Source organism: Lissotriton vulgaris, chromosome 8 (assembly GCF_964263255.1).
Source record: "Lissotriton vulgaris chromosome 8, aLisVul1.2, whole genome shotgun sequence".
NCBI classification, from domain to species: Eukaryota; Metazoa; Chordata; class Amphibia; order Caudata; family Salamandridae; genus Lissotriton; species Lissotriton vulgaris.
Genome location: NC_141696.1, coordinates 297,793,492 through 297,803,093, shown reverse-complemented (window position 1 = coordinate 297,803,093; position 9,602 = coordinate 297,793,492).

Below are 9,602 nucleotides of genomic sequence, written 5' to 3'. Positions count from 1 at the left end.
GTAGCAGAAACAGAAACTCTCAGTATAACTCTACACAGTAATAAACTTGCAAGGTAGATCTTTTAAATCTCACAGACAGACTTCGACCTTAGTTGTTACTAGCAATGTCAGAAAGGACATGAATTTTACAAAGCCTTCTGAGACACATCCAGCTGACTTGCCCTGTGTTCAGAGATCACTTATGTCAGGTACATTGCAGCGCCTTCTTTATAGAAATATTAGATGGGCTGGAGTGGAGCAGAGGACATCCTAGCAAGTTCTGTTAAGAGGTTTTCTTGAACTTCTTTAAGACCAAAGGAGGTATCATTCGTACAGAATCTCATTCAGCAATATGACCATCTTTCTTGCAGTGTACCCTCACATTTGTGACTTCTCTGTTTTCGCTGGCTGTAGAACTCTGTGCATTTTACCCCTTCTAATCAGTAATAAAGTGCCTGTGCTTCCCCTTTAAACATGGCCGAATTGGCATATTTAACTTACCTAGTCTATGGTAAAATGTGTATACAAGGCCTGTGAGTTGAATGCCACCAGTGGTCTGCAGCACCTATTGCCCCATCCATTATAGTTGCAGTGTAATCATTGCTTCAGAGCTGCTATTGCAGCCTGACTGCCACATTTAGAAACTGCAAATCAGCATGTCGAAATATCCCTTTTTGGCAGGTCTAGCCCTTCCTTTTAAATATTGAAAAAAGTCACCGTATAGTTGATAAAGCAGCGTGCATAGTATATGAAAGAAGGCCATATATAAATTTGATGTTAAACATGTACTCCACTCCCCTGTCAGAGGCAGATGTCAGATAACACCTGGACAGGCTCCTTTTTTGTTACCCCTGTCAGACATGCTTCAATTCCAGTGTGAGGAAGCTTCCACCACCAGAATTGGTATGAAGTGATCACAGAAAAGGGTTTGCACATTTCTCTGGCCACATAATCTTAGATATGGGAAGTGAAAAACGCTGTGGGATTGTTTGTAGTAGGGCACACAGGAAATACTTCAAAAGTGGATAGGGTTATCCCAGAAAGCTTTTATCCCATTGGTTAGGGAGGAGCAAGTATCCAACCTCACCCACAAGCTGGTACCAGGTATTAATGTGGCATCCCCGGTACCTCAAAACACTACTAGCACTCAGAAGATCAGAATTGGACTGCACTTGCTGTCTGTAACCAGAAAAAGTCCTGAAGAATTGCACTTGATCTCTCTTGTACCCAAGATAAAGAAGTCAACTCCAAGGGTCAGAAGGCGGAGCTCCTGTTCAAGCTAAAGTGACACAACAAGCTACAAGAGGCCTTTATGGCAACTGTCCATCTGACCAGTAGCAAGAAGCCAGTTCTGGACTCTGCTAATGGCTACTGCTAAAGTGAGCCCTAACCCCTGAGTGTTGTTCCTGAAGTCCTGTAACCCTTGGATCTGGCTGGCTGGCCTTTTCCTACCATCCTTGTAAACCTGAGAACAAAGATACTTTGTATCTCTTAAGACCTCCGAAGGACCAGCACAAACCTGCAAAGCCATCCGACCGTGGTGTCTTACTGCTGAGCTACATATTCAAGTTTTTCCGGTTCATGGTTTTGTTGGTCTAATTCAATTTTAGGTAACTTTCCTCTATTTTCTAAATTAGTTTGAGATTTTTCTAATGTTTTGTGTTAACTTTATTACGTTTCTGGAACTGCATAAATGCTATACATTTTGCCTCTAAGTTAAGCCTGTCTGCTCTGTGCCATAGGTATCCGGGGGATGAGCAGAAGTTAATTTAGTGACTTTAGAGGCTCACCTTGACAAGGATTGAGTTTAATATTTAAGGTGGGTCATCACCCCTGGGAACTAGAAACTCTGGGGCATATTACCAACAACTAGCGATAATTATCGCTATGTTGGTTTAGCGGCGATATTTTTATCGCCGAGCTGCGGCAATTTTTATCGCTTAGGAACCTTGCTATTATCAAGGTTTATCTCCTAAGTGATAAAAATCGGCCGAAATGCATGAATATCGCTGAAAAGTCAGCGATATTCATGCATTACCGAGCTAATGCTCTTAGCCATGTTATCCACCTACCATTGGATAGCATGGCTAAAAACTGCTCAGGGGCAGGTGTTAGCTTTTGGAGATATTCACACTTAGTGCATATATCTCCAAAAGTTGGTAATAGAAGTTAGCGATGTTAGCGACTGCTTCCAGTCGCTAACATCTTGGCACGCCCACTTTGCATGTCATTAGTGATAAATATCACTGACATGCAAAGCGGGGCCCAAGATGGTCGCTATATCCTACTAGCTGTCGCTAACTGGTGTTAGCGACAGCTAGGTAATAGGGAGATCATTTTATCTCTGCTTTCTTGTCTTTTAAAGCCAAGAAAGCGGAGATAAACCCCCTTGATAATATGCCCCTCAATTTCATACAACTGTTAAATACATTTCAGTGGCGAAAGCAAAACATGAAACCAAAATCATCAAAATGCAGTGCAGAACCAAAGCAACCAACCCTGAGACATTCATTTTGGAGGTTTCATAGTCACAAGAAACCCTCAGAAGGGCTAAAGCAGTGGATGGCTTAACCAGTTCCTCCATTGTCAACAGAAAAATAGTTCTAGTTAGAGCTAGTCACTTGAGTTTAGAGAGGAAGCATGTATTGCTCATGAGAAAAAGCATCAGAGCCTGATTTAGAATTGTATTCTCCTATTTCTGATTGAAGTGCTAAATGCAAAGGATTATGCAGTGCCGGATGCTACAGTGCAATGTTGGAGAGAAGAAGGTGTTCCCGGCTTTGTGAATCAGACCTCTGGCTCAACCTCCACCAATCAAATCAATACATTCGTTGGAACCCTCCTCGACTTCCTAATCCTATTGCTGTACATTGAGCAAGAGGATCTGAACAAAACATGGAAACTATCTAATCACAATACGTCCAAATCTATGTGCACTATGTGCAACACATATAGCACTCCCAAAGGAAAAATACAATCTTTGTGACTGTGACCACTATAGCTTGCTCTATGAAGGCAATTGCTTTTATAGAGCAAGGGTGTAAGCAAGAGTCACATCCTCAAATGTTGCATAGGTTTAATATATGGCTTGCATTTCAATGGGATGCAATTCTCCAGCCAAACACTCCTATTAATTCTATATTCAGGTATGAGTTGTATTATAGAAAATTGCTGATGTTACACTTCATCATGTATAATAGTCTCTCCATGAATTGTAACAAATTAATGAAGTATTCAGACTTAAATCTGACTGCTGCAGACATATTTAATGACCTTTAGTTTGATGTTGAGAACATTTTTGATCAGTCCCTGGATAATTGTGCTGATGCTGTAGTACAATGTAGGAACAACCATGGTCACACCATTGATTTCTACTAATATGCTATCAACTAGATCATAGATTTCCTTAAACTTTTTTATTCTACTGCTACAGATCAGTAAGTTGTATTTGAGTAATTATTCTTGGGTAGTAAAAATTACATTGTATTTGTATGTGTATTTGATGTGATTGTTTTTTGTTTTTTTCTAAACATGTCTTTATTGAGTTTACAAATGATTCTGTCACAAATTTATCATTATGAGTAGAGTTTCAGTATATGCGCCGAACAACCCCAACCTGGGGAACAAATGAAAAACAAAAACCCTACCCAGCCTTGATAGCCTGTGCTGTACATTATTAAAATACATTTAATCACAACCTAGCCATTTGTATATAAGCCTATGCATTGTGAAACTAGTAGTAGTCGTCCGGTCATCGGGGAGCAGATATAACATTTGACAAGTGGAGATACTATTATAACTACCATTTCTAGTATGACCCATATTATACTCCATAATAAGCCCACCTTTCAGGTGCCCAAAATCCAGCCATCCCCCAGAAGAGGGAATGAATGGTACATCACCCCTCAAAGTGAGGGTCAGTCGCAGTTGTCCCATGCCCCCCAATCCCCTCCCGGTCCGTCTCTGAGGCGGTCTCCATAGAAAGAAGATACATTGTTAATGGACCCCATATATCTTTTGGTCTTGACTTGAGTAGGAGCAACTCAGCATAACAGAGAGATTGTCCCTGCCAGGTAGTGAGGTCTTGTATACATTCTTCAAATTTAGGGGCATTCCCTCGTCCCCACCTACATGCCACTCTGTGCTTTGCTATGAGGTATCTGAATGCCAGGAAGTTTTTATATGCAGAGTCTATATCTTGTGTGCATCTCAACAGTGCTACTTGTCGGTGGTAACTGCATGTCTGTAATACTTGACATGCCCTCAAACACCTGCAGCATGTAATCATGTATCAGAGGGCACTGTCAGGCAAGGTGGAAAAAATCCTCCCCCTTCCTCCCGCATCGTGCACAGTAGTCTTCATCTCTTAGCTTAAATTTGTGAAGTTTTGTCGGGGTATAATATAATCTGTGTAGAAACTTAAAATGAGTGAGCCTCAGGCGACTGCTAGGTGTGAGGGCCTCTGTCTGCTTGCTGTTGAATTCCCACTGGTCATCCGTCAAAGGTGTCTCTAGGTTCCTGTCCAATTCTGTTCTGAGATTTCCCTAAAGTTGACTAGAGGTCTTTCTATCATTCATTTCAATCATTCAGCTAACTTGTACCCTTCCAGGTCATGAAAGAAGACATGTGATGTAGATGCCCGTTGTTCTATAACTGGTGGAGTCTACAAAGCTAGTGATTTCCTTTTCATTTAGTGTATACGCTGTCTTCTACCTCAGAACCAACAATCCATTCTGCACCGTGGATGACTTTCTATCCACTACCACACTTGGTTGCAGATCATTTATTACTCCTTTTAGTTCATAGCAAATGTTATGTTGGATGACTGCAGTCCTAGGTGATGTCAACCCTTTCCTCATTCAGTATCTTATCCTTTAAGTATCAAGCAGAGATTCAGAGTCTTGACTGCTGAAAACCATTGTCAGCTTTACACTCGGATTTTGTGAATAGCCAACAGTATTAAACATACTCAATTGTGTAGGAGTAACTTACACCAATAACTTATTCAAAAGTGTAAGTTACCTTTGTGAATAGCACCTGCAGTTTGTGAAGTCCATTTGGTGGAGACATATAATTCACAATTTAACCTCTGATTTTATGTACTTTTACCCCTCCAGGTCATGAAAGAATACATGTGAAGTAGATGCCCGTTGTTCTATAACTGGTGGAGTCTACAAAGCTAGCGATTTCCTTGACATTTAGTGTATAAGCTGTCTTCTACATCAGAACCAACAATCCATTCTGCACCGTGTATGACTTTGTATCCACTACCACACTTGGTTGCAGAGCATTCATTACTCCTTTTAGTTCATAGCACATGTTATGTTGGATGACTGCAGTCCTAGGTGATGCCACCCCTTTCCTCATTCAGTATCTTATCCCTTAAGTATCAAGCAGAGATTCAGAAGGTTGACTGCTGAAAACCATTGTCAGCTTTACACTCGGATTTTGTGAATAGCCAACAGTATTAAATATACTCAATTGTGTAGGAGTAACTTACACCTATAACTCATTCAAAAGTGTAAGTTACCTTTGTGAATAGCACCTGCAGTTTGTGAAGTCCATTTGGTGGAGACATATAATTCACAATTTAACCTCTGATTTTATGAATAGCCAAACATAAATATACGTACTCATAAGTGTAAATTACTCAGAAGTGTAATTTACCTCTTTGAACTAGGCCTACTGTTTTGAGAATTTAAATGTATTTTTACAGATGGAGCGGTATACCTGATATTTCTTACTGTATTTCTTGTTAATCAAATTTATGATTTGAGTTAATAGACACAGATTGATACAAATCAGCATGAAATAGACAAGGAGAGTTGGTTTTGTGAATGAAACCCATGGGAAAAGAACACTACTGTCAGGGAACTAGCAGGGTGATCTGTCAGGGGACTAGTTGAGTAAGACTGGGTAACTGGGTTTGTCTGTGGGCTCTGAATGGAATACAAACAAGAGAGTATCTGAAGGCTGGGAAGAAAGCAGGACAGAAGCTGCGGACTAAAGCAGGTTGGAAAAGGTAGTGGCTAGGGAACTGGAAGTTTGCAGATAAAATGCAAGTACAAGCAACGAGAAGGTAAAGAAGGGAAACGACAGACACACTATCATAAATGATTGTTTGTCAGCTCCTCGGAAATTATCTCTCTCACAGGTGAACAGATTTTATATGAAAGCGAGGAGCAGATTTGGCTCACAGAGTTGCGGAGAAACCCAGATGTTCCTATAGAACAGGAGTGCAGGGTGGCCTTCTGTGCCAAATGCACAAGCCTTGGAGTCTAATTGGCATCCTTGGAAGCTAAGACAATTAGAATTACAATATAACCACAAGATAGAACAACAGGTAACAGAACAAGGAACACCATACAGAAACTGGGTTCAGGGAAAAGTAGGACTGGAATCAGAATCAGAAAAGGACTGGAATAGACAGAGGGGAACTACCAAAAACAAGGCTAGGAAAGATCTAAACTCAAACAAGGCAAGATAGAAATATGCAGAATACTAGACAAGGAGTCTGCATATAACAGTGCAGCTCAAGGGGAGTGTAAAAAGGAAATTATGTTATGATCAATGGCTAATACAGGAACAGAGATGCAGGAAAACAAGGGACAGAAATTGAATTTACAAATAGCAAAAAGCAGGAAAATGGATACAGGGAATAATGGAAGCAGAATCGAAGAATAAGCCTGTAATAACAGCAGCAGGAAACTCAACAGAAGTCAGTCGCAAGCCTTTACTCACAGGGCTGAAATAGCTGGAGGCTCAGGTGAGTAGCACAGGTGCAGGGAGAAAACCAAGTGCAAGGACTTAACGAGCTACAGGGAATCAAGGAGCCACTAACGAAGGGAAAGATAAACTGGGGCTTGGAGAAGAGGAACCAGGAGACACCAGAGAGTGAATAGAAAAACCTGGAGCAGAGTATGGATTGGAACAAATATAGAGAAACCGCCTGAATAAAAACATGTAGGGTTCAGAATAACTGTAGGATCCAGGACAAAGTCTAGTGAACAGGAAGCCACCACCAGGGTGTGATCTAGGAAGAGTCTGAAGACAGAGAACTACAAGTGCCATAATGCATAATGGAAGTGGAACAGAAACCTGGACTAAGAGTGAAGTGAAACTAAGTATGATAAGTGTTGATGTGCATGTTGTCCTATACAGAATTAAAGTCAGGTTCGGAAAGGGTCCTCATGAGTGATATCTAGTGGCAGGATGGCAGAATCCTAACAATCACCGCCATTGGATCTGTTTACATGTTTGGAACAACCAGCAAGCTGTTTGTTATGCTCAGTGAAATTAAATGTCATTTTTCTCCATGTCTCAGTGTCCCTAGGCAATATACGAGACCTAGGTTTTGATATATGGAAACAGCATTAACATTATTAGTTTTTAGGTCAAGCCTAGGTAGTGCATGCGCTGTTTCTTCAAGATATGCTATATGCACTCTGCACCCATTGCATTTTTATTCTTCCCTTTGATTATCATTCAAAAATGCTGGCTTGCTGGTGGTTAATGGATGTATGTCGTTACAACGCATGCTTTTACAACGCATACATTTACAACGCATTTTCTACACCGCAGCATCCATTACAACGCATTCCATTACAACGCATGCCATTACAACAAATTCTTTGAAACTACCTTTACAACGCATTCCACTACAACGCATACTACATTTACAACGCATACCATTACAACGCATACCATTACATTGCATGTATGGTAAGTATTGGATAGTGTAGGGGTAAAAATTACTATTCTAACTCCAGGGGGTGCAGCAGTAGGGTAAGTGTTGGATAGTGTAGGCGTAACAATTACTATTCTAACTCCAGGGGGTGCAACTGTAGGGTAAGTATTGGATAGTGTAGGGGTAAAAATTACTATTCTAACTCCAGGGGGTGCAACAGTAGGGTAAGTGTTGGATAGTGTAGGTATCCGTTGTAATGGTATGCGTTGTAATGACTGCGTTGTAATGACATGCGTTGTAGTGGTATGCGTTGTAGTGACATGCATTGTAATGGTTGCGTTGTAATGCTACGTGTTGTAAAAGTTGCGTTGTAAGTGTTGTTTTCCATGGTTAATCCTTCCTCTTTGTCCCTCCATTTTACGTTCGGTTTCCTCCCACAGAGCACCAACCAATGACTGTTTACATTACTCTTCGGTGTTTATATGTCCATTTGGGGGAATATTTTTCTTTGCTTCATGCTCGTGTCATTGCCCATCTTTGGTGGTTCAGCTTCGTCACTTAATCTCCCCGTCCCATTCACATACCCTGATGAAATTTCAAATACTTCAGACGCTGTTTTTGAAAGCGCCTCTTCAATTTTCTCTGACTTCAAAGTGCAAAGATTTCCCTCAAAGCCCTCACTGCTTGTTGTTTTAGCGAGCCTCGGTCACCAGACCCTAAGCACCCCAGACTTGGAGAACAGTTAAGAGCACGGCTTGGGCAACTCCCATTGCATTTTTTCTGACGCTTGTTTATATATTGTGAATTCAAGTTTTTAGGTTCGCAGAAATTAAGCGATGCCTTCGCCACCCCTGTTTATTCATTATTTCCCCTCTAACTGACAAATCAGAGCAACATTTATCCCTACCACCTCCTCTCATGCCGCTGCATGTCCACTCCGCTGCCTCTTCCAGTCGGCCTCCTCCTCTAAGAGCTCTAATTTCAAAGCACATTCACAGCAGCTCCCCAGAAAGTGTGAAACTTTTTTTTTTATTCTATAATGTGAACTTTAGCAACAAAGCGGTTGGAGTGCTTTACATGAGTGCTGGTTACATTACACATCAGATTTCATTTTTGGGGCATTTTTATAGAGCACTAAATCGACTAACCCAAAGACAAAACCACGAGTTACATTACACAATGTCAGGTAAATATTTTTGTTTTTAGTTGTGCAAAGATTAAGTGATGCAGACGCTGCCCCTGTATATTCATTATTTCTCCTCTACCTGACAATTGGGAGCATTTTCTTGTTGTTGCTGTGTCCATTGCTCCTATAACCAGGGGGCAGAGACATAGGGCGGGCCGGGCTTGCTGGTAAATAGATGGTGAGAGCAGTGTTTTGAATGGAAAAATCTGGAGAAGGGTGCCTGGTGAATAGATGCCTGGCAGAAGAGGGATGTAACATTGTTGCAAAGTCATCCTGTGTCATGGGCACCCCCCAACGTTTTACTGACTGGTACTGGTGGTAACAGACTCTGACTGACCCTGGGCTCTGCCTAACCAGGCCCAGGGCCAGTGCTATGCTGAAAACAACTAGAATACAGTGAAACACCTACATAGACTAGGGTACACTAAGGGTTGGGGTGCCCCTGTGATTGGAATGACCTACCCCATAGAGCCTTTAGTAAATAACAGGGCAGGTGGATTGAAACTACCTATCAGTCCCTAGTATATAATAGTGCATGGCAGTTTAGAGGCCGGCAGCCCATACTGCGCTTGCACCTGTGCACTGCTGAAGCCTGAGGTCATTTAAAAAATTGGCTCTGGGCTACAGGACTGATTTTAAAAAGTAAATTGTGCCCAGACTCGACGTTTGTCTTTGGGGCACTCATAAATGGCTAACCTACAATGTTTGGCATATTAGGTACCCCCAGGGTCTCCCCTATGTGTCCCGGGG